We start from the raw sequence: 27,274 nt of genomic DNA, 5'->3' as shown, positions 1-27,274 counted from the left end.
TTTTTCCTCTTGGCGTATAATAGGACCAGGCCCATAAAACATATCTAAGGATACAATAGACTTGTAAAACTAAATGGCTTCATTTTGTAGCCTGTCTGCCTGCTGTAATTCATTTCCTTTTAGATTAACCGGCAGGACCCCACAGGAAAGGACAGTAAAACCGGTCCCTCACCAGGATACTACCCAACAAGTAAAGAGAGCCATTACATCCCTCTGAATCATAGATTGTTGGAACCAGAAGAGACCATGGAGAGTGTTGGCTTTTTGCTTAATAAACCATGAAGGTTGGGGGTGGGAATCTTGACATTTTAAGCTCTTCCTTGGTATCAGGGTGACAGGTAAGATGATTTCATTTCCTTATGTAAAACAAGAGTAAAAACGAATAACAATTCCACAGCTTGCAATTTAGTGATTTTTTTTTTTTTAAGTTTCAACCTCAATACTTTTTCTTTAACATTGACTCATTTAAAAGCTTACACTTCTCTTTATTTGTTTGTATGGTAGGTTGGTTGTTTTTTCTAATTGGGTATAAACCAGGCCATTGCAAAGGCTATATGCATGAACTCTTCACTGAGCCCAAGTGGTCACATTTGGATACTTAGAAATGCACCATTTGGCATATTTATATGTTCATCATACTTCATAAATTGTGAGCACTCGGAGTATATGGCAACAGTACAGAAAATATCAACTGCAAGTGGCTTGGCTATTTGTAGGCAAACATTTCCAAAGCATTTGGTTCGATATTGTTGCTGATAGAGAAATGACAGAGTTTTGTTACTTGCAGCTATTACGTCGGCTGTTTGACTTTGTCATTTGATTATCTTTTGTTCGGTGTACTTCTTAAGGTATTTGCTGGAATGGCTAATTAATTTCTCTTTCATTTGAGAAAACCATCCAACATTTCCCTGTAAATATAGAGTATAAAGGTACATCATTGCATTAACTGACTGTGGCTAATTTTTTCTCTAGTGGGTGAAAATTAATTCTTAAAAAGTAATCCTTTAAAAAGCCACTCTTTTCATTTAAAAAGCAAGTTTGCTTTATTAGTGGATAGGACGAACTTTAGTTAGATGAGTTATTATCTATCTGGATATTATTTTGATAGTTTGGAAACTTCTACTACTTTTGCAACAATATTCATAAAGTATTGGAATTAATTGAAGGATGAGTATCAAAATTTCCTTGTAAGTTAGTAAAGCCCCATCATTTCTATATGTACCATAAAGAGTAACTATGAATATAAATAAACCTGAGAGCTAAATGTAAAAATTGAGACCAGAGACAGTGTTTACATTGTTATATATCTACTGGGTAGACTTCAATAGCACAGAAGGGCTCATACCGACATGTTTAACTAGGTAAATACATACTCAATTGTTCATAAAAATTTATATAATCAGTAATATGATTACGACAGTCTTTTATATCATTGCACACAATTCAAAAGACCATTAAGAGTAAAGCATTATATATTCTATTTGTCTTAAAATTAAGTGCAGCATACATGTTCATCTATCTACCTAAAGTTAGGTTTCAAAAGAGTTCTAATAATTGAGGTGATTCATGTTTTTAAGATACAGTTTAATAATGTTCACACTTAAAGTAACCAGGTAAATGTTCTTATTCTACTAAAACCATTACCCATGTGAAAAGTAAGTAAAGGATTTCCGGATGTAGTCGATCACAAGTTTTAAAGCTTTACTACTAGGGGAAACTATTTTAAGCTTCCTATTACTTTAGTGCTTTTAAAAATTGGAAGTTCACCAGTTACAATCTTGCTCAAATCACTGGTCTCATTGAAAATTTTTAATAAAGAATATAAACGATTTAGTTTTTTTTAAATTGTTTTAAACTTCCAAGGAATCATAAGTATATATGAACTTATCCCTTATGTAAGTATATATAGTATTCAAATCATAAGTATATATGAACGTATCCCTTTGCTTTTTATGTTTTTGCTTTTAATATTTACTTTCTAAAACCATTTAAACAAGAAAATTAGTTTCTTGCTTTTCAAATGGGCATTCGGAGTCAATGAAGAAGATTTGAAACTTTGGGTCTGTACAAAATAGACGACAGTGTAAGACTTCTAAGTGTATATTTGGCCATCTCACATTTGATAATTCATTCATTTATTTGTAGAGTGAATATTTAGATGATGATAGTAAGATCACTGATGCTATAGATGTTGCTCTGAAATAGATTAACTAAATCAGGTAAATGGTGTAGACATTCTTATAAATTAAAACCAAAAGTACAGTTTTTATTCCTTTCACGTTTTAAGCCTCAGGCATTAGATTTTATGAGTTTTGTTTTTAATGACAGAAGTTTCATATATACAAGAGTTTATTCAACCCCATTGTTCTTACCCCATCAGAAAAATATGTGGATATATTTAAATTTAATATTAAATGAAAATGTAAAATTGAACATTTTAACATAGTTATCTTTATTGACTTCATGGCAAATAGATTTAGAATAACTATTTAATTTATTTCTGTCATCTAAGATACTACTGCCTGATAATAAGCACTACTGAAGTGCAAAGGCAAATAAAGGAATAAAAAAATAGTTTTAATATATGTAACAAGTTGAACTGGACCTAGTTGAATGTCTACTAATTAATATAGTATGGCTTTTATTTTTCTCAAAGCTCATTTTTTTTTTTCATCTGGAACTCCAAATAAGAATCACAGTCATAAACTTGAATGTAATAAGAACCATATTGTAAGTTTGTAAAAGTCTTTATGACCTTGGATGGTTACATTATTAGCTGATATTATATTAGTTTGCAATTTTAAAATTTTTTTTATCTTTAGTGATTTTCCAGAAACCATAAAGAATTGTGTCTGACACACTGAGTGAAAACCATCTAGACACGAGTGTGCGCGTGTGTGTGAATTTTGCCTGTACAGTACCAATTAGTTGTGTTCCATTTAAATAAAGCCTAGCAGGCTCTGAGTATAATTAAACTTCACTGTAGCTCTGCTTTTCCTATAGGGGGCACAGCCTTTAGTCTCTTATCACCTTATGAGCTACTTTATTAATATCACTTGAATTATTTCTTATACAATGAGGGAACATACAATCCTTTGTTGAATGGGGTCATATCTAGGTCATGCCTTCTTCCTTTTGTAGCTCTCAGTGACTATTCGTGGTTTTAATCTTTATGCATTCATTTAAGACTGAATAATAACTTTGCTAGGATGTGCTTGAAAGTGCCAAAGCATTCATGGAAGGGTTGGAGCAAGGCTGAAAGAAGGAGTGGGGAACAATTTAAATATGCTATAATAAAAACTCAATAATAAAAGCATTGTAGTCTTTTAAAATCTCTTTTGAAAAGAATATGCCATTCATACTTACACACATATTTTAATTTTTATATTTGATTCCCTATGGCTCTGAAGATACAACAGTGTGATGAGAAAAAGGAACTCTTTGGTTAATATTATTTCATATACTTAGAATTTATAGTTTTTATATTTCTTTGTGAGATCATTGTTTTTTGTTTTTTGGTTTTTATTAGATATTTTCTTTATTTACATTTTGAATGATATATCCTTTCCAGGTTTCCCCTCTGAAAAAAAAATCCTGCTTCCTCCCCCTGCCTCCTGCTAACCAACCCACCCTCTCCTGCTTCCTGGCCCTGGCATTCCCTTACACTGGAGCATAGAACCTTCACAGGACCAAGGGCCTCTCTTTCTGTTGATATAGCTGTCTCCTGAGAGGCACTGCCAGTGTCTGACTAATACAGAAGTAGAGGCTCACAGCCATCCATTGGACCGAGCACAGGGTCCCCAATGAAGGAGCTAGAGAAAGGACCCAAGGAGCTGAAGAGTTTGTAGCCCTTTAGGAGGAACAACAATATGAACTAACTAGTACCCTCAGAGCTCCCAGGGACTAAACATACCACCAACCAAAGAGTACACATGGTGAGATCAGTTGTTTAATTGAGTCATGCCAAACACTTGTAGCATTAGATACACCACAGATCAAGTAAATGTTATTTAAGTGTTTGTGATTCTTCTAAGTCTATTTCACTGGCTTGATTATTGTCCAGACCATCTTCCCCATCAGTTAAGTTTGTTTTCAGTTCTAAGTAAACTGGGCCATAGCTCTCAGAAAATGATTCTAAAATACCCTGAAATCCTCAAAGAGCCAAAACCTGAAGGTTGAAATATTTTGCATATGCTTTGTGAGAAATGTTCCTACTTGGAAACATGTTTCAGGCTAAGTATTGTATGATTTGAAGAAAATACAGTCTGTTCTACTCAAAGAGGGGGAGCTGTCTTTTTTCTTCATAATAATTTCATACTCTTATTTTCATCTGTCAAACCTCTTAGCTTCATCCTTTTTCCTCTCTTAGGAAAACAACACAAGTTAAGGGGGTCAGAATCCATGCCCGGTGTCCTCAGTTACGCCCCAAATATGTCACAATTTGAAACAGGATATTAAGAAGATGAGACGTTTCTCTTAATTAAAAGGAAAAATTCTCTACCTAAATAATAGATTGCACCAAACTCCATTATCGGCTGTTTACTTAATTCATGAACCATAAGTAGACGAGTTTTAGTGATCTCTGTCAGCTTGGGCTGTCTTGAAAGGTAACTCATTTATTGCTGCCTTGGCAGGACAGTCTCAGGATGTGCTAATGTCTTGTCTATGGAAAGAGTAACTCAGCAGGTAAATCCAGCTGGCACCAGTTCAACCCCTGCAGTTCCCAGCAGGAGCTTGCTATATGAGCCAAGTTTAGCTTTCATCCAGAGTCCTTCCCTTCTGTAATGGCAACAGAGGTGGGAATGACTTCTCAATGGACGCTCTTCACATAGAGGGCCTTCAGTGAAGACAGTATAGAAATGTGTAACTCTGCTCCTAAGAGCCAAGTATTAGGGAAGACTGCAGACCAGCTCTGCTTGACAGACCTTAATGATCTCTAGTTTCAAACCACCATATCTTTGATTGTCATTTTCTCTCTTTCTTCCTTTCTTTCTTCCTTTCTTTCTTTCTTTCTTTCTTCCTTCCTTCCCTCCTTCCTTCCTTTCCCTTTCTTTTTTCTTTCTCTTTCTTTCTTTCTTTTCTTTCTTTCTTTCTTCCTTCCTCTCTTTCTTTCTCTCTTTCTTTATAATCATTTCATTACTTTACATCTTAAATGATATTCTACTTACTTGTTACCCCTCCACAACCCCCCCGACCCCATATCTGCCCTCTCCTCCCAACCCCTTTCCTCTATGAGGGTGCTATGCCACCCACCCACCCTCTCCTGCCCCACCACTCCATCACTGAGAGGAGATGAGGAAGATGCAACAGAAACAAAATAATTCATAACTTCTATAAGATATTAGATGTGGTTCAATGATATTTCTCGAAGCCTGAGAAACCAAGTACGCAGAGACGAAGGTGCTATGACAAGATAAGGAGATCAGAAAAAAACAATCTAGTTTTGTATTTTGAAACCAATTAGTTTTATTGATGGTAATCTCCAGCACTTACTACATTTTTTTTTTTAGTAATCCATTGTAGTTGGCTGTATTTCAGTTTATTTGTCTATAATAGGGTTGTTATAAAGAACTTTACATATTTCCTAAAACTGTAGCAGGGAAAAAGTGAGTGAAGCACGTTTTAATTGATAGAATTCTACAGAAAAGAAGATCTCAAGAGGGAACAGGAAACCCAGGAGTAGAGTTAGGTAAATATTCTCAGTTGGCCATATTTGTGTGTACTAGATTGAGTCAGGATAAAAGTGAAGATTGTCTAGAAAAACTTCCATAAAAATTAAGTAACACAAAAACTTTCTTCTTCTTCTCCTTTCACCTCTCTCTTCCTTTCCTCTCCCAACCCTCCTCCATCCTCCTCCTCTTCTTTATCTTCTTCTAAGATTTAACAGAAATGTTGATCTTAGCAACCCTTTGATAGTGCCTCATTTGCATAGATGTAGTCATTGTCACTTAGTCTTGGGCTTTAATTTTTCATCAGTTTCCTAACTATGGTATATCTTGCATGATAGATAAGAAGGAAGAGCCTTAGAGACCATGACACTGCAGCTCTGCTATGTGCTATGAGATTACACGAATCAGCCCCTTCTGGGTCTACACAGTAAGCATGAATATGTTAGGGATTATTCTTAGAGCTGTTATGAAATAAAATAAGACTGCATCTATACTGCTACATACAGTCACTACAGTCCCATGGCCAAATAACAAATTATCAGATATTCTTTTTTATACAACATGATATATAGGTTATTAGAGACATCATTTATTAGTCACAGGTCATCATCTTCCTTGAGTTGGAAGATGAAAAATGTCTTCCAATTTAACAAAAAGAATTGACAAAATGCCCCATGCAGCAAACTAAAATGAACACAGATGAACCACGACTAAACTAAAAATGAACCACAAGTGTCCAAATTCTCTGTTGGGTTTCAGTTCCTAATGACAAATTTGGTGATTGACTAGGAAATAAAGGAAAAGATAAATACAAGTATCAGGGGTATACATGCTGTGTCTTACTTTGACTTTCCACAGAGAACTGATGCTTCTTATCAGCTACATCAAGGGATATCAGCAAGTATTTTGAATATTTGCCATCATGTTCTAGTTTTAGGATATCTCTTGATTATGCCCTGATATGTTACAGAGTTTACATTAAAGTATACATGTGTAAAACTTTAAAATACACCTAGTAACTTTGAATACAGCGAGAAGATCATTAACTGGCTCTGATTTTGAAAATCCATCGCAAGGAAAATGCTTAAAGTTTCTTGATATAGATATCGGACACTCCTGATTCCAGTATTAAATGCAGTTTTCCATTTTCATTTCCCAGAACACTTATCTCTTTAGTCACAAGCATATTAAACATATTTCTTGGAAATGTGAGTAGGTTTATATATTTCCAGAAGGTTTTAATATAATTACCAGAAGACTGTTCTTTAGCACATAAGAGACAATAACAAAACATAAGAAAGCTTAGAACATAATGTTTGGTTGTAACATTATATTACTTGTAAATCTAAAATTACATACTCATGAATGTCCATGCCTTAATCACAAAGTATAGATAGTATAGATAGCTGTCATTCACTTTTGATTTATTATATGTCATTGCTATGATTTACATATGTGTTTGTTTTCCTAGAAATGACCCTCATTATCACCATTTTGCTTTTAAGGAAAGTGAGTTAGTGTATAGTTAAAATAACTTTCCTCAATATGTTTGTGTCAAAGTGGAAATGCCTTCACTCAAACTTAGGCACCCTGGCTTCAGCACTAGTCTTATTAGGTCTTGGTGCAAGGGAAAATTTTGCCATCAAGTATCCATAACCACTTCCACCTTTGTCATCCCAGCAGAGTATTCTATTGTAGACAAGAATACACGCAGTCAAAGTGTATGAAAATATATGCAATTCTGGATGCTTTCCTCCTCACATTCACTAATCCTGATAACCACGTCATCAGAATATACTTAATCAATGCTTGCACATTTTAGACTGGCTCACTGTTTTCCTTACTGTCTAGTTTCCACTAGCATCCACTGAGCTCTCTTTTTATAGCTTTCTTTCGACCTGAACCTCTACAGTCTTTGCCTTATCATCTTTTCCCTGGTATTTGGGAATATAAAACACTCAGCTGCCATCCCAGGCCAGCAGTACAGTTTGGATCTATACTTTAATGCCAACAGTCTCATTAAGGATCTCTTCTCCCAACAGTGCTACCTATTGTAGAACACCCCTCTTGTTCCACCAGGAAAGCAAAGCACCTTCCAAAGTTTTAGGAAGCTTGTCACACACAGTATCAGGGGTATACATGCTGTGTCTTACTTTGACTTTCCACAGAGAACTGATGCTTCTTATCAGCTACATCAAGGGATATCATGAGGCATTTTCAGGAATGCCTCATGATAAGGAATTTCCTCTGAACATTCAGTGGAAATTGTAGGCAATTTTTGTCTTTATTACAAACCAACTATCATGAAGGTTTTTTGCCTCTTTTATATGTAGATTTAGATATAATATTTATAATGATTTTGAAAGTTGTTTATATTAGGAAAGTATATCTTTGTCTATGAATCTCATTAAAATACCCTATTGGTAGGTTACATTAGAAGAATTCATTACTGTTATAGAAGGATCTGAATTAAGAAAATATTATTTACTTTTAAATGATAAATAATATCAAATGCTAACAGTTTTTGCCCAAAATGAGTTCCAAATTATGGATGTGCTATGAAGCAGTAAGGGCACAGGGTTGAGATTTTGGCTCGGCCTTTTGAAGCTGTTAATCTTAGGCAAACTAGACAACTCCTCTGCATCTGCTTTTAAGTCTGTAAACAGGGATGCTATTATAATACAGTTTAAGATTGCACAGAGTTTGTATCTTCGAAGTGCTTTGCTAAATTGTATGGCTTACAATATGACACTGCTAAATATTACATGTTCAGAATCTTTGGATTGTCATTCTGACATTTAACAGGACATTTGTGATTATTTTCTTATTTGTTGAAAATGAAGATGCCAGAAACAAGGTAAATGACTGTAGTTCAATAGCTTTAAGAGTCCTTATTTTACTCCCTTGGTTAAACTTTTCAATGGACGTCCAGCAATCTTAAGTTACAAATCAAATCTTAATTATGAGTGCACAGTAGTCATTAGTTTGCTTCAGGCCATACCTCCTGTCAGTTTCCCATCATTAACCTATGGAAGGAGAGTGGTTTCCTCATTCTCAGTGACTTGGAGTCTTTGAACATAATCGGTCACACCCACACTACTGCTAGATGTTTATCCTAAGTCTCTATAGATAGATTTCCCAAGCTTGAGTTTGCCTTTCCATTCCTGATGTGGCTTGTCACTTGAAGTTATATTTTTACTTTTGTATGCCTTTCTGATCTTTAGTAAGAATGGAAACACTTTGAACAATAAAGCCAATCAGGGAAGCATTTCTCTGAAGTTGGATTTCAGTACAAACAGTGACCTTATGATTTCCCAACCAAAATAGTTTAATTCCAACAAACTGACAGTAGAATGTCTTGTATTTTGCATTTCTTCGATGCATCACTGTGGAGAAAGCATTATCTGTCTGGAAGCACATTGAGAGCCATATCCAAAACGTAATTCTCCATCTGGAACATCAGGGAATTACATTGCACTCTATAAATCCATGTTTGATGAATGCATACTATGAAGTAAATTCTTTAAGTAACATAAAGCTACTATTTTTAACAGCAATTTCTTTCACCATCCTATTCTATCTTTGAGGAAGCCAATATAACTCTTTTCCTAAAGCCATAATTAAGACAACTTAGAATTGGTTTTATAGCCTCTAGTAATTTGAAAAGTTACTATCTAAAAAAATTGTATGATTCGCCAAGCAAAGTATGCTGATACCAACGTATATGCTATCAGAACCATTTACTCTATATTTATAAAATGTTTAACGAAGATGTAGTATCTACTGATTATTATATAAGGAGTGTTTTTATGTGTATTATGATTAATATTTTGTGATGGAAACAAGTACTGTTTTATTTTTGTTACTTCCATATGGCAACCTTTTAACATTCATACAATTTGACCTACTTTATAGTCTTTTCTACTCAAAGTATGATTTAATCTTACATCCAAAAAAACAATTAATACAAACCATTTCTTTGTAATTTCAGGAAGTGGAAGGAATCACTTTTATTTATTCTGTTTCCTGAGTATATTCATGCTTACATACTTCATGAAGCACTTTAGATTTACAGCATTATGGTAATTCATAATATTAAATGGAAAACATCAGGTAAATGTGTGTGAACCGTCATGCATATAGATAGCATTGAAATAGTAGCTTACATATAAAACAATTGTCTTCTCAAAAATAGTTTTGGTATCTTATGGGTAGTTTGTTTAATTAGCAATCCTTCCAGAGAAACCAGCATTTTAATTTCCTATAAAATAATAACTGTATAAAATATCAGATAATTTTTATTTTACTAACTTGTACAATTGTTTGAAGTGAATCATTTGATAGGTAAGAAAGGTAAAAGTATCGCTGTGAAGGTTTATTGCATACTCTCCTTTAACTTTCAAGCTATCCCAAGTCAACTGATGTTTTCAGTATAGAGGAAAGTTGATTTGGGCATAGTTCAATAATTCGTAGTAGGTCAGAGGGCAGTTTATCTGACAAACTCTCAGTGTCCAAGTTGCTTGAGCTCTTGACTCTACCAATTTAGCCACATACTGCATACCTTTAGCTGTTACCATTACTATGATTTTTATGTTATTTATGCTAATACTTTTCAAGGAAGGAATCATACTTTAGAAAAAGTATGTGCCTCAGAAAACATCAATATCCACAAGACTAATATGATATTTTTATAAAGGAGCATGGAAAATTCAAAGTGAGAAAGTATGACTACTGAAGCACTTCCACAGAAATTTTAAGTTTACATCTTCAGTTACATGGCATTCATTTCCTCATACAAAATCTGTCAGCTCAGCAGGAAGCTAACTCATTTCTGATCCTGGGATTCCAAAGATGATACACAATGGTAGTTTTGTTGGGGATGGTGAAGGACAGCATGCATAGTATCATAGTATCTTCTTCTTTTTTTTTTTTTTTTTTTTTTTTTTTTTGGTTTTTTGAGACAGGGTTTCTCTGTGTAGCCTTGGCTGTCCTGGAGCTCACTCTGTAGACCAGACTGGCCTCGAACTCAGAAATCCGCCTGCCTCTGTCTCCCAACTGCTAGGATTAAAGATGTGCGCCACCACCGCCTGGCTCACAGTATCTTCTTTAGTATCAAAATGCACGAGACATTTTTTTAAGAATATAATTCTTTCTCCTCTACATCTTCCTTTTCATCCCCTTCTTCCTCCTCCTCCTATTTCTCCCCTTTACCTTTTCTTTCCTTCTTTTTATTTTCCCCATCCTGAATTTTTTCCTCTTACTAAACTTCCTCTCCTTTTTATTCTGATTTTACAGAAACTTTCATTGAAAATAATTCACTATAAAACTTAGGCATCTAGTTACTTATTAAATATATATACACATATATATACATATATATATATATGTGTGTGTGTGTGTGTGTGTTTCCTGAATGTGTGTGCATGTGTGTGTCTATGTGTTTTCATTTTCTTTTTCTTTGTCCGAATAAAGATCTAAGATTTCTCCTTTAAATCCTATGGTTTTGGTTTGCAAAACCTATTGTATAAAAAACAGTGTGATAGCATATTGACTTATAGATTTCTAAATATGTGAATATTAAACTGCAATGAATGGTATAGCCTATTTGGAGCAAAATTCTCTCACCCAGAGTTGCTTATCAGAGCCAAACTAGGAACACTGTTAAATATATTATAGTTGAATTCCAAATATTGCTAGGTCAATTTTATTAAAGCATTTTTACTTAAAAAAATGCATAACCCAATAACTGATAATGTCAGAACATCTGTACCAATTATTTTGCATTTTTGAAGAACTTTGCTTTAAAAAGGTGTTCACAAAATAAGATATGTGGATTTGAATTTTGCCAGTTTGTAATAATATGTATAGCAAGATCAATTGCTGTTTTAGAGAGCCCCCCCCCCGCAGTTGGATATCACCATTCCAATTCAGTTGTAGAACAGGAAGGTTTATCTTGTGGACTAAGTGATAGCTTCCTTCTCATGGTGTCCACTGTTAATTTAGCATAGACATCTCACAAGAGTTGTGTTGGGATATGCTTTCTACACCAGTTTTTACTGCTCTAGATCTCATCTTCATACTGGTGCTTTTAGAAACACCCAAGGTATTTATATTTATAAAAATCTTACTCTTGATTCAAATGTGAAAATTTTATATTAATAAGTCCCTGAAGATGAACTACTTATAAGGAAAATACTTTGTTGTTACTAATCATTTCAGAGATATTAGTCATGATTCATTGACCCCGTAATTTTAAAGTGGATATTATCATGAATTAAGAAGAGAAATACAAGCCTTCCATCTCAGAGCAGTGACAGGAATCCTACAGTAGTAGTTACATTTTAGTTTAGTTTTGTTTTTTGTTGTTGTTGTTGTTGCTCTTGTTATGACCCAAAGCCTGAGATTAACTGTATAAAAAAGGAAATAATTTTTTTGAATTACAATTTGTCACATAAGAGTCCATAGCCAAAAAAAAAAAGAAAGTGAAATGCTGTTACTCAGTTCATTTTCACTGTTATACGCAGTCTAAGGGCCCCAGCTCATGGGATGATGTCACTGACATTCAGAGTGGATCCACCCACCCTCTGTTATACCTTTCTTGAAATATAGTCATGGAAATAATGGTAATGAGTTTCCATGGAAATTCTAAGTGGAGTTCACAGTGATGTTCCATTCCAACTGACTTAGGGTATTAAAGCCTTGAAGAGACACAATGATCATGGCAACTCTTGTAGAGGAAAAGACACTGGGCATGACTTGAGCATCTGAGATCTCAAAGACCATAGCCAGTGATGCTTACCTACTCCAACAAGACCACACCTCTTAGTAATAACACCCCCTAAGAGTCTACAGAGGCCAGTTTCTGTCAAACCACCACATTCCATTCCATGGTTCCCATAGACTTGTAGTCATACCATAATGGAAACTGCATTTAGTACAATTTCAAAATTCTCCATAGTCTCTAACAGTCTGAAAGTTGTTTAAAAGTCCAAAGTGCAGAGTCTTCTCTGAAATTCATGCAATCTCTTAACTGTAATCCCCTGTAAAATCAAACTGAGAAAGCCAATCACGTGCTTCCAGCATATAAAGGCACAGGTCATATATTATAATTCTGAAAAGGCAGCATACTGAGGAAATACAGGACAAAAGCAAGGCCACATCCATTTCAGCAAATGCCAAACTATGCATTTCCATGGATAATGTCAAAACACTCTTCATATATCCAACTCCTTTTATCTTCCTTGACTTCAATGTACTTCTTTCTCTTGGGCTATTTCTTTTTTATTATTATTAGATGTTTTCTTTATTTACAGTATCTCCTTCCCCAGGTTTCCCTCCAAAAGAAAAAATAAAAAAATAAAATAAAATAAGAATAAAATAAAATAAAATAAAAAACTATGGATACAGAAAATGTGATACATCTACACAATAGAGTACTACTAAGCTATTAAATACAATGAATTTATGAAATTCTAGGGAAAATGGAAGGACCTGGAGAATATCATCATGAATGAGGTAACCCAATCACAAAAGAACACACATGGTATGCATTCTCTTGGGTTATTTCTAATCCCTGTTAGCAGCTTCTCTTGGCAGGCATCACATGACACTGGCATCTCCAACATCTTGAGATCTCTAAGGCAAGTCAAACTTCCCCTTCACAGTATCACACAATGGCCACTCTAGGCCTCCATATGATTTCCCTCAGTAGCTTCCTTAGCTCTGGAGAGAGATTCCAAAACCCTTTTTCTTGTATCCTTAACTCTAAACTCAGAACCACAAGGCTGAAGCTGACAAGTTCTGCTGTTTGTTGTAGCTGAAACTTGATCCCCACATTCAATTACATCTTCACCCACTTTTTGTTTTCAGTGGTTTCCTTCACCACTTAAGATTGTCTCTCCTGGAACTCAATATATAGACCAGGTTGACCTCAAACTTAGAGATCAGGCTTCTGTCTTTGCCTCCAGAGTTCTGAGACTAAAGGTATGCACCACGATATCTGTTCTAAGCTTTTCTTTAATTTCCTTCCATGAATTGGAAGCTTAAATGGTTGGAATCTTGCCCTGAGGTCACCACTCATTTTAACATCAGGATTTTCTTTAATCTGTTTATCTTCCTTGAACACAGGACTTAGCTTCATTCTAATTCCTAGTTACCATTTCTCGTCAAAATGTACATTTTGTAACTTTGCTTGTACAGTCTGCTCCACTTCACTATAGATCTCCATAAGCATGGCCACTAATAACCACACGACACAACCCACACTAGGGTTATTCTGAAATCTGTTCTGCAAAGGCAATTAATCCAAAACTCTTCAGTTTAACCTCAGGCAGACTTTTGACCAGGGCAGAAAGCAGACACATTCTTCACCAAAATGCCTTTGTAGGCCACATACTAGCATTCTTCTCCTCTGAAACCTCTTTGGCCAAGCCCCACACCCTCAGCACCACTGACTTCCATGTTCCTATTAGGATGGTCCACTAAACCCTACTTAAAGTATACAAAGTAGACTTTACACAAAACAAAAGCATAGTCAGGCCTATCACAGTAATGCACCATTCCTGGTACAACTTACTTCTGTGTTATTTAGGGTTTGATGCTCTGAAGAGACACCATGACCAGAAACTCTTATAAGGAAGAACAATTAATTGGGGCTGTCTTACTGTTCAGAGGTTTAGGCCATTATTTTCATTGCTGGGAGCATTGCAGTATGCAGGCAGACAGGGTACTCGTGAAGGAGTTGAGAGTTTTGCGTTCAAATCATCAGGCAGCAGGAAGTGACCTCTACACTGATAGTGCTTAAGCATCTGAGACCCCAAAGCCCACCCACAGTGACAAACTTCTTCCAACAAAATCACACCACACGTACTTCAGCAAGGACACATTTCCTAATAGTGCCACTCTCTAAGGGCCTATAGGCATCATTTTTATTCAAACGACCACAGCAAACTTTCTCCTTATGAACAAACTCATGATGACCAGAATACCTTCAATTTATTTCCCATATCTTATTTCTACCGCTTCCCAATATTGATAGGCTATAAGCCTTAAATATGTAGATTTTACAAGGCACTTTAAATCTAAATTATAGGAAGGAATAGACAGCAAGAGGGAAGGAGGGAGGGAGAGAGAATATAAGAAGAAACATACATAAGCACCGCTCAGTATAAATGCTTTAGTACTGATTTCATACTAAACAATATGAAAAGACTTTAAAGATAAAGAGGATATACTATTAGGAAACAGCAATATTTATATAAGAGAATAGTACAGAAGAAAATGAATATTCTAATTAAAGCAAGAGATGTAGTCAATAAATATAACACTTGATTTCCAGATTGACAATCAAAATATATAATTTAATTTTTTTCATTATCTTTTAAAAATAGTATTAAATATATTTGAAATCAATTTATGCTATAAGTTGCAAATGTTGTCAAGGACATTTAGGGCTACTGATGGGTCCAGAACATGCTTCTGACATATGTGCCATCAACACACAAGACTTCATTCACACTGATACACATATACACATGATTAAAAATAAAATAAAAAAGGAAATAAATACTAAGCTTAAATAAACACTAAACACACAAATTGTGCCTATGTGTTTGTGACAGCTTCTCATTAGTATAGAGTCAGATCCAATTGTCATTTATACCACCTTGCAACATGGAATGATAGTAATTATTCAGATTATATTGAAATTTGAGACATTTTAATAAAGAATCAGTGATAATTAGAAACTGGCATAAGGAATGATTCAAAGCAAAGAGTCATCATGTGTAGATATCCATTTTATTCTAGTCATCTTATCTCTCTTTGAGTTTTAAAAATAAAGTATATACAAATATTTATTTAAAAATAAAGTAGATAGAAACTCAATTTTTCCTCAATTCAGGTGCTTTGAGTATAACAGATATCTAAACTGGATATTAAGGAAAGAACTTTTATTGTTATTTTGTTGTTTATTCTTCTATCTTATGCAACTTAAAACTTGACTAGCTGTCACCAATTTTGTAGGAAATTGTAATTCTTTAGCATGGGGAATTACAGTGTGGTCTGCTTAAATGAATATATTTGAAATTTTCAGCTTGTTAAAAATGTATGTATTTTGTTTATGTAGGTTCATGTACATTTGTGTGGGTACATGTATGTTTACATACATGGAGTATGGAGTACAGAGAACAACCTATGCACCATTCCTGAGAAGGCTGTATACCTCCTTTGAAACAAGGCCTCTCATTTCTCTGAAAAATGCTGATGATGCTGGACTGGTTAGCTATGTCCCATAGATTCAGTTTTCCCTCCTTCCACAGCACTGGGGTACAAGCATTACGACTGACAGTTTTGTTAGGGTTGCATGGATTTGTTCAATCCATGCAACAGGTCCTCATGCTTGCAAGGTAGATGGCTTACTAATTAACTCCTCTGCCCAGTTGCTAATTTTCATCTTGTATACACTATGTTAAGGATATATTTATAAATACTGGTGGTCTCTGTAACATACTATTTATAACTCATTAATTTAATAAAACTTATTGATTCAGAAAATAATTAGAGGTTTGAACCTTTGTGTTCAGCAAGTTAGATACTGGATCAGATTCAATGTAGAAGTAAGAAGAAAAAGCCTTTGATTAGATAACTCAGACTTAGATTATAGCTTTGTGCTTATATTAGTTTTGGGACCTTGGGCCATCAGCCTGCTTAACTTTTCTCAGCTTCAATTTCCTTATCTGTAAAATGAGAAACATAACATACCAAAAGATCAGTGTTAAGATTAAGTGATAAAATGTGAGTACAGACACATATAATTTTATTAGTTTCAATCGCTGATGTTACAGACATGAGAATTGAGTCTTTGAAACTCAAAAAAAAAAAAAAAAAAACTCACCTCATCAAGGTTCTATGGCAACAAAACCAATACTGCAAGAATAATGAACTTTAACTGTTTCGTGAAGCATTCTTCAATATAATTGTGAATACATGTATTTGTTTCAGGTGCTATGGACTTGCAAAATTTTGTTTTTGAAAAGAATGCCTTCATATAATCGCTTTACACACAGTCGTGTAAAACGAAGCATTTGATTGGGAAGTATATTCCATGGTGAGAGTCTTCTTAACCTCTTATGTCATGCAAGGCTGACATTTCTTTCTAAGATGAAAACAGAATACGAGATTTCACATGTTTAGTTACCACAGCTGACAAGTAGTCACCGAGAACATATGGCACTGCTCTTTTCATGCAACGTGTCTTGCAAAGGTAGCAGATTGCTCGTTACTTATAATCTAGCTGTCAGTGGATTTCTGTGTTAGTTTTGCTTAAACACTTTGTACAGACTCACCAGTAGATGTGAACTGTGAATCATTCTCTTTCTTTCCATCTCATTGGGTTGACACTTTCAGAGTTCATTATTAATTCATAATCATTAGAATGCATTTCTGACTAAAACTCATTCCATCATAGGTGTCAGTTTTTTGGCTTAAATATTGCTCAAAAATTTGAAAGTCAGCAAGAATATTTCCTTTATTAATGATAAACATATCTTCTCAAAAGCAATAAAAAATGAAAAACCAAGGGAATGAAGAGATAGCTCTGTTTGTAACAGTATACTATTCTTTAAAGGACCTGAATTTGGTTCCCAGCATCTGTGTTGGGTGTCTCACAAGCACCAGTAATTTGGGTTCTAGAGAATCTCATTTTTTTCTGCTCTTTGTTTGTACTAGTCAGAAATTCTACAGAAAGAAAACTGATAGAATGAATATATATGAATATATAATGAATATATGAATATACATGTATTTAATATATATGTATAGCATACATATATAAATAATTTATGAGGTTGATTTACAGGCTGTAGTTCAACTACTTTAACAGTAACTTTCTCCTGAATAAAAGCACCAAGAACCAATTAGTTTCATGTCCGTGAACCTGAATGTCTCAACTGGTGAGCATATACCAGCACCCCCCGAAATTAAGATCTAATACTATGAAGGAATGAACTTGGCAACAATAGTGAAGGCAACAAGCAAAGTTCTGGGCCTTCTGTCTTCCAAATCCTTTATGTAGACTGTCATCAGAAAGTGTAGCTCAGATTTAACCTCAAATAATTTAATGAAGAAAAATCCATCACAGGTATGCCTAGCTGCTTGAGTTTTTGTTAATTGTCTGTGTAGTCAAATTGACAACTGAGAATAGCCATCACACTGAGGAACACGCACACATATGTGGTGCACACACAGATATACATGAAACGTATACATGTAAGTAGAAATACACAAAATTTACAAAATTAGTAACAATAAGAATCTTTTGTAATGGCCAGATAGTGGTGGTGCATGCCTTTAATCCCAGCACTTGGGAGGCAGATACAGGTGGATTTTTGAGTTCAAGGCCAGCCTGGTCTACAGAGTGAGTTCCATGACAGCCAGGGCTATACAGAGAAACCCTGTCTGGGGAAAAAAAAAAAGAATCTTTTGTAACAAAAAGACTGGCTAACTTTTCTGTCAACAGTTATATGATTGACTATATTGATTATATATTTTACAATCAAAAGTAAAACAAGTTATTTCTAATTAGATAATGAGTTCTAATTAAGTTTTGAATGAGGTTTTTGTAGTCAAGCATTTTAAATGGAAGACCAATGTCACCGGCTATACCCCCAAGCATTGCTAAATTGGATATAACATGGAATCAAAAGTTTTGTTCAAAACAAGAAGATTTATCCACAGGTTGAAAGGACAATGTTTAGAATGAGAGAAAAAAAAAACAGAGAAATCGCAGACTTTGATTCACAAATAAAGTGTATAAATAACTGCAAGCATTTAAATAGCAAAAAATCTTTGGTCAATCAATAAATGGGACAATAAACTGAATAGATCATTTTCAGAAGAGTAACTACAGTTGTCCAATAAATAAGTAAATAGATAAATAGATGATAGATGGATAGATAGGTGATAGATGAATAAATATTTCTAAAAGCATTGAGCATCCATAGTCATCAAGTCAATGAACACTAAGCTAATTTATAATTTAGTCTTATCCTAGTTAGAATGACAAGTAATGTTAGGAAGGATTATGGAATAGAAAAATTTGTCACTATTAATAGAAGTCCAAACAAATGCATCTGCCCTGGGAATTGGTGTGGATGTTCCTCTCAAACAAATAGTAACAAATAATAACTAGAAATGAGATCTCATATATGATATACCTCTATCACTCCTGTACATATACCCAAAGGACTCTATGCTCTACCACAGATATATTTGGATATCCATGTTTATTGCTGTTCTTTTCATACTAGAGAAGAATGGAATCATCCTAGTTGTTCACTAAAATAGACTGTGATTATGAAAATATGGTACACATAAGTTGTGATGCTGTATTGCAATATAATATAAGTGGGTAATATTAGAAATATCTACTAATTGAGTTAAGCTGGTGTCTGAAAGAAAAACATTGCATGTTCTACTGTGTTCATAGATCCTATCTTCTAATTTTTATGTATGTGGAAATATGGTAATAGATTCTTAAATTAGAATGAGGGGAAAAGAAGCTTTAATGAAGGCAGGTGTGGAAGGTAATAGAACATTTCATAAAAACCTGGAAAAGATAATCCTAGGTAGGGCAAAGTTAAAAGTAGCTGTTAGAGACACAGTGACCAGAAAGAGAATACTTTGCTCTGGAAATAGTATCAGGTAAAACTAAATATCTATGATATTTAGCATGATGTATAGAAATCTACTATTTTGTTTGCTAACTAAAAAAATAAGCATAAAAATGAATTTAGAAATATTTTTAGTAATAGAACTAGAGTACTTACTACTCAAATAGAGGCTTGTTGGGTGCTGACATTTGAAATTACTATTAGGTTATAATGGACTTAATATTTGTGGGTAGTTGTCTTCAGGTAGTGGCAGTAAGACAGATGTGTCTAGGTTTAGGTGAAATTCCAGGAACAATCATTAGTGCTCATTATCTGTCACTAATCCCTCATGTACTGTGACATGTTCTTTAATTCCTTGTTTCCATGATGTGATTCTGAACAGAACATTGGTGTTCTTGTTGAATGTTTTGAAGAATTTCTGAGATGAGTACATTGCTTATATTAATTTTGTGTTGATGAGAAGCTTATAATTAGAGAAGAAATGAATTCTCTTACATTTATTATCCATGAGATTTTGTATTGCTATGGGTTTTTGTCTTTAAGTCAAATATACCAGACATCTATATTCTTCAACCTGTAACATAACATTTTACCCAGTTTACAAATTTAATTTTCCAATGAGAAACATATGTCTTTTTGCTCTTTACTCATGTTCTTAGCTGTTCATTGTCCCCTGAAGCAGTTGACAAACTATAGAGTCAAACCTTGAAGCCAGAAATCATTCTGTGCTGAATAGATCCATGGAGAGAGAGGGGAGGACAGCTGTGTCTATGTGGTTTGATCCCACAAATTAGTTTAAAAAATGACATTTTTTAAACCTTCACATAGCAGTAGAGATCTAACTGGTATTATAAGTGTTTGCTAATGTGAGCAACATGAAAGAAAGTAACAGTAACATAGTAGGAATATACCTTCTTACACTGGATTCCTTTGTTGTCCCCAAGGATCATATAGTTTTTCACCATAGGTGGATGGTGACCATATCAAAGATCCTTCATTGATCATTTGATTATTCAGTGATTGAAAATATATTTATCCCTGTGTGCTTTTTCCCTCAATAGTGCAGTATGTTTTTGTGGTCTTTATGACTCATCTTAGCAATATGTTGAAGAAAATGAAGTAGTGCCATAAGGTACCTAACAAGTTATAGCTGTTGGAAAGTTATAATGAAAAAGATTGTATTTTTTTATTTGGTACACATATTTATCTTTAGTTGCTAGCATTTATGCAGTTGAGAACTTAGTCTTTTAATACATACGTAGTCTTTTCACTATTTTTGTTCTTGCATCTGTTAATCCCATCAAAAGTAAATTTGTGATTTTCTGTTTTTATTTAAATAATTTATTTACAAACCTTTTGAGTTACATAAAGCATTGAGATTATTTGAATGAATTATTTCAACATTAAAACATATTTATGATATTTTAGATTTAGTTTCTGCTTGAATCTATTTTTTGCCAATACTTATATATTTTGTGATTAGAAATTTTCTAGATAGATTGCTCAGCATTTGTGAGTACATGGTAGTTTTGTAGAAGATCCAAGTTCAATTCTCTGCACCCATGTCAAACTTACAATAGCATGTCATTGATGCCCTCTTTTGGCCTCCATGGGCACTACACTCAAATGTCTCACACACACACACACACACACACACACACACACACACACACACACTCTTACAAACACACAAATGTAAATAATAATCTTTTTAAAAAAGAATTTAAAACTTACTATATTCGTGAGTTATTTTCCTTTTATACATTGACTAGGAATTTGCAGTACATTATATACTCATTGATCCCTGTACACTTATTTTTTCTGAAGGAATCATTTCTTTATTACTGATATATCTTCCTCATAATTATATGAATAATAGTTGATTGAAAAAATGACCATGAAGGCTTTTTATCAGTTTGATTGTGTGACCCCATTTTAAAACATAAATAACAAAATAAAAACATTTTCCACAAAATATCAGATATTTAATTAATGCTTTCCAGAGTAACTGTGGTATCAAACATTTCCTTTAATTATATTCATTAGTGGCTTCTCTTGGATAAGTTTTAATTAAGTTGTACAATGAAGATCAATACTCATTGTGTATTCATTGTAATTTACAACACACATATATACTGTTCAGAACAATTTAATTACTGTAATTGTAGAAAAGAAGACATGTAGAAATTGCACTCTATTACTGCCAATCCACTCTTTAATAAATTTGTTAAAGTCATTGGGAAATTATCTTCTCAAATTCATAATTGTATGTATCCTGTCTACCTTTCAGTTGTTTTTTAATACTGATTTATAAAATGTTTCCATATGCATATGTATGTAAATAAAGACATTAATGACATTACTGAAAGTATTTTTCCTATATTCCATCATAAATATTGAGACACAATTAAAATATAAGTAAGAATATCCATAACTGCACTAGTTTAATGAAAAGTAGTCTAAGGGAGTTATATGGGTAGATTATTCTATTTTCTTTCTGTAAATTAAACTCCTATTGCTTTAACTTTATACTTTTACATAAGGATTTATTTTTATTATTTAAGGAAAGCTTCCAAATATAGTAACTTCTGTTAAAGGATATTCTTCCAGAAGCACACTATAAAAATAAATGTAAAGAAGAAAAGTTGTGGTAATATCAGTACATAAATGTCAGAGTATTGAAACAAGTAAAACATTAATGAGGTGATTGTTTCATGGAGTTCTTTGTTATGTATAGGGAAATGGTTAGTCATATGCTTGGCTCTTTTACAATCTTAATAGCAATAAGAAAGAAAAAATAAAATAAAGAAAGGAAGAGAAAAGAAAATACTAGACACATATAGACATCATCAGAGATAGTGGATGAGAACCACCATTGAATGCTGATTGAGAAACACACTCTGGGTCAGTTCCTTGACAAGATGATTTATTCATAAGGCACACAGCTGTTGAATATTTGACCCTAGAAAGGCTTGTAGACTTGTCTCGGTTACTGTGATTTTTTTTCATGGTTTAAATTATTGTTTATTAGCATGTGTATATGTGTGTACTCAACTATATACACATGAGTACAGGTGTCTGCAAAAGCCAGAATAAAGTGCCATAACTTCTTTTGGAGGTAGAGGTTTATGTGATCTGCCTACTATTGTAGATGGAAACAGAATTCGTATATTCTGCAAGAACAGTACAAAACTCCTAATTATCAAGGTACCTCTCCAGCCTTAAGGATTGTGTTCTCTCTCTCTCTCTCTTTTTTTTTTTTTTTTTTTTTTTTTTTTTTTTTTTTTTTTTTTTGGTTTTTCGAGACAGGGTTTCTCTGTAGTCCTGGCTGTCCTGGAGCTCACTCTGTAGACCAGGCTGGCCTCGAGCTCAGAAATCCACCTGCCTCTGCCTGCCAAGTGCTGGGATTAAAGGCGTGCGCTACCACCGCCCGGCTAGGGATTGTGTTCTCTTAAGCGGGTAAAACAAGTCAGTCTGAATAAGTGAAGAGAGCTAGGTGATATCAGGACACTGAGTAAGGACACTGTACTTGGATAAATGAAGGGGAGTATCGGGGACAAATGATATTACTTTATATAATGTCAAATAAATATAAAGAATTGATATTCTCAGAAATGTGACAGTTATTTATAACTGAACACCTCATTTCATGATTAAAGATAAAAGTATATTAAACATACTTGGCAGGAATAAATTGATTACAGCTTATATTACTTACACATTCCATCACTGAAAGAATAAAGGCAGGAACCTGGAGATAGAAAGTGACAGAGAACCATGGAGGCATGCTGCTTATGGGCTTGTCTTTCTATACGTTTCACTTTACATATTAATTGAAACTGCTTTCTTTGAGCTGTCTGAAGACTTGATCAAGGTCTTAAGAGTTTATTCTGCCTTCTCTACACAAATAGCAATTTAATTCTGTCTCCTTTTTATGTATCCTATTTCAAATTCTCTCATTGCAGATGTAAATATCTTATTTGCTTTGTAAGTTTTATGGAAACATTTGTTTTCAGAAGAAATTAATTTTCATATGTTTGGAGAAAGTGAGATGTATGTATTCCCCATCAACTTCATCATCTGTTATTCTAATGACAGAATTTTTATATAGTCAGATCAAGTAAGATTATAGACTACGTCTTATGTTTTTATATTTTTTTTAGATATCAATGGCTACCCTTCCAAAATTGAATTAACCTCTAAGCTAGTGTCCTGAAGCCATTAATTCACTTCTATATATCTTTTGAGTCCCCAAACAGCAATGTAGAGGACTGTACACTAACATTAATTCAAGGGGCACTAATCAAAGTTTGAAGGCATTGGAGTTCTGTAGTTAATAATGAATATTTAAAGTGACAAGTTAGGAAGAGGCCACGCTAACAGGCTGCTATGAATTTCTAGTGCTCCTAAGCACATCAGTTTTGGTCTCAGGTTGAAGCTCTGCTGACAGTAGCACACTTACCCCTTCAGTTTGATGATATGAGCTGTAGTTTATCTCAACTACACAGGCAGACTGCTGCTCAATATCAAAGAGTATCCAAAGGAATCATTAAAATGAGTAAACATAACAATTTAAGTGTTCACTCCCCTGGCATTTAGTCATGTCTAGACAGAACCTAGTGTCCCAGATACAGTAAAAGGAGGGCAAGGACATTTATGTTTAATGTCACCTGATTCCCATGGAGATTAGAAAAGCCAATAACCAGAGTAAAAAGAAGAGCTTAGTTCTTACTGAAGAGGTAGGTGCAGTATCATGTCTGGCAGGACTTATGTGAGCGGGGTGACAGGACAATTGTGCTTTCTTTCTTTTTTTCTTAATTTTGTTCTTTCTTCCTTCTTTAACTTTTTAAATTTTTTTTTATTTTTTAGTCATTTTTTACAGTCAAGTCTTTATACTCCTCCTGGTCTGCCCTCTGACTGTCCCTCATTCCATATCTTCTCTCTGGGTCTCCAAGAGGATATCTGCACCCCACCCCATCCCACCAGACCTCCTCACTCCCTGGGGCCTCAAGTCTTTTGAGGGTTAGGTGCATCTTCTCTCACTGAGGCCAGATCTGGCAGTCCTTTGCTGTATATGTGTCCTGGGCCTCTTATCAGCTGGTGTATGCTGCCTGGTTGGTGGCTAAGTGTCTGTGAAATCCTGGAAGTCTAGGTTAGTTGAGACTACAGTCTTCCTATGGGGTCTCCATTCTCCTCAACTTCTTTCAGCTTTTCCCTAAATTAACCACAGGGATCTTCAGCTTCTGTCCATTGGCTGAATGTAAGTTTCTTCATCTGACTCTTTCAGCTGCTTGTTGGGCCTCTCTCGGAGGACAGTAATGCTAGGCTGTAAGCACACCATAGCATCAATAATAGTGTCAGGCCTTGGGGTCTCCTCTTGAGCTGTATCCCAATTTGGGCCCATCACTGGGCCTCCTTTCCTTTTTAACTCTGGCTTTTCAGTAAAGGCATCATAACTGGAAGGAACTGACAGCTCTCCAATGTGAGACCAATATGATTAAAATGCTTTACAGATAATGAAACATTTGACTCGAATCTTAGGTTTACAGAACTATGAAAATAGACAAAAGCAGTTATACTCAGGGGAAAACATGCATATGTGAAAGTCAGCATGTTTTGTGTTTTCTACAACTTTTAAATTGATTTATAAGATGTGTATCTTCACGTGTATATTTTCTCAGCAGAATTCATGAATTCTGGGATAGACTTATGTGTCAATTACACATACATTTTAAGAAATATCCATAGTTCCAGTTTCAGTTGTGATTCTGTCAGGGATTTTCTCTTACTCTCACAGTATAGTATGATAATTTTCCTTGTCTATGAACTCTGGTTCATTTTATATTTCAGACTTAAACTTTCAGATAGAATAACAATTTTAAAATTGATAAAGTTCCAAAATATTGGCCTTGTGATATGGGTAGCTTCAAGAAATACTGCATGTGGCTTCTCTTCTATTCCACAAGCTAAGCTCCATCAAAGCAGTTCAAGTTACATTGTGGGCTAGAAGACTTCAGAAAAAATAAACTGATGTAAAAAGGGGTTGAAAGACAATTCCCTTTGATCCATATCCAAAACATTTAACGAAGCTGTATTCTTTAAATTAATTATATTTCCCATGGACAGAATGTAAGCACATTGTGCGTATTTGTGGATGGGTCAGTATAAGGATATGCACTTATCTGTTGGTTCTTTATAATGAAGGTATTTATATCAATCCTGGGATTTCTAAAAAATCTTAATTTTCTTGAAATCGTAGGAAGTATTTAAAAACTGGGGCCCATTTTCGGCTCTGGTTATATCTACGTAGAAGTTGTCTGAGGATAGTTGGGATTCTTACCTGCAGGAACAAGCTCGTGAGCTGCTAGATTCTCCATCTTGAGTAAAATTACATTGATTTGTCTCTTGCTTAAAGTTTCACTTGTACTGATAATTTTGATGATAATCATGAAAATAGTAAATATGATATGAAACGTTTATTGTTACTTAGTGTAACTATTTGCCAAATCTTAACAGTCTCTGAGATAAAAATAAAGCCTGCTTAGCTATAATTTTTAAGGCTGTGAATTGATGCCAACTTTAAGTAATTGTTTTGTTTGTATGTTCCTTTTAAAGACTCATTTTTTTCACCTTTATTGTGGGACTTTTAGGGATCCCACTTGAGGTTTAATAATAAAGACATGGAGACATCTGTAGGGTTTAAAGCCTAACTGGCCTTTTGCTGGAGCAGTCTCTCAGCTAGCTGCTAACTTGATCCAACTTCTCTGCCACTGCCTACCACCACTTAGCTCTCTGCCCTACTTCCCTGCTATGTTCCTGTCCATGTTCTCCCTGGCTTCTCCTGTCTCTCCCAGGTTGTTCAGCAGGTTCTCCAGCCCCAGCAAAAGTTAGCCAGGTCTTTATATGCAAAAGGCTACTCTCCTTACTCAACCAACTGGCTTTGGGGGCTAGCAGCTTGCAGTTCTGTTTTGGGGCAGATAAGGAAGTGGTAACACATTTACACATCCTCCTAGCACAGGCCCACTCAGTTAAGGACATCCTCCTCTCCTTGGTCTGCTCAGTTAAGAACTGAGAACACAAGGACACACTTTTTCACAGTCAGTAAATTTGCGAATAACCAACACATCTTTATTTTAATTTTTACTTTTATTTGGTAAAAATAGCATTTAGGTTTATACATACTTTAAATGTTTTTGTTACAATTTGCTATTCATTTGCTATAAACCAACTGTCCTTCTCCTTATAATAAGAGTTTGGCTCCACTCCAAACCAGATACATTGAAGCTAATAGAAAAGAAAGTGGGGAAGAACCTCGAGCAAATAGGTACGGGGGAAATTTCCTGAAGTGGACGCCAAGAGCTTATGCTCTCAGATCAAGAATTGACAAATGAGACCTCAAAAAGTTGCAAAGCTTCTGTAAGACAAAAGACACTGTCAATAGGACAAAATGGCAACCAACAAATTGGGAAAAGATCTTTACTAATTCTATATCTGATAGAGGGCTAATATCCAATGTATACAAAGAACTCAAGAAGTTAAACTCCAGAGAACCAAATAACCCTATTAAAAATGGGGTACAGAGCTAAACAAAGAATTCTCAACTGATGAATACCAAATGGCTGAGAAGCACCTAAAGAAGTGTTCAACATCCTTAGTCATAAGGGAAATGCAAATCAAAACAAAACAACCCTGAGATTGCACCTCACACCAGTCAGATTGGCTAGGATAAGAAACTCAGGTGAGAGCAGATGCTGGAGAGGTTGTGGAGAAAGAGGAACACTCCTTCATTGCTGGTAGGATTGCAAGCTGATACAACCACTCTGGAAATCAGTTTGGCGATTCCGCCGGAAATTGGACATAGTTCTACAGGAGGACCCAGCTATACCACTCCTGGGTATATACCCAGAAGATGCTCCAACATGTAAGAAGGACACA

General features: G+C 34.6%; 1 protein-coding gene across 8 annotated transcripts in view; it reads left to right on the top strand.

The window, feature by feature from the left end:
* Epha5 (EPH receptor A5) overlaps positions 1-27,274 on the top strand; it is a 352,826-nt gene that overhangs the window by 4,627 nt on the left and 320,925 nt on the right. The gene's annotated exons all lie outside the window — the stretch shown is intronic.

The sequence above is a fragment of the Mastomys coucha genome, unplaced genomic scaffold, assembly GCF_008632895.1.
Source record: "Mastomys coucha isolate ucsf_1 unplaced genomic scaffold, UCSF_Mcou_1 pScaffold22, whole genome shotgun sequence".
Classification (NCBI taxonomy): Eukaryota; Metazoa; Chordata; class Mammalia; order Rodentia; family Muridae; genus Mastomys; species Mastomys coucha.
This window is presented reverse-complemented; position numbering and strand designations above follow the sequence as displayed.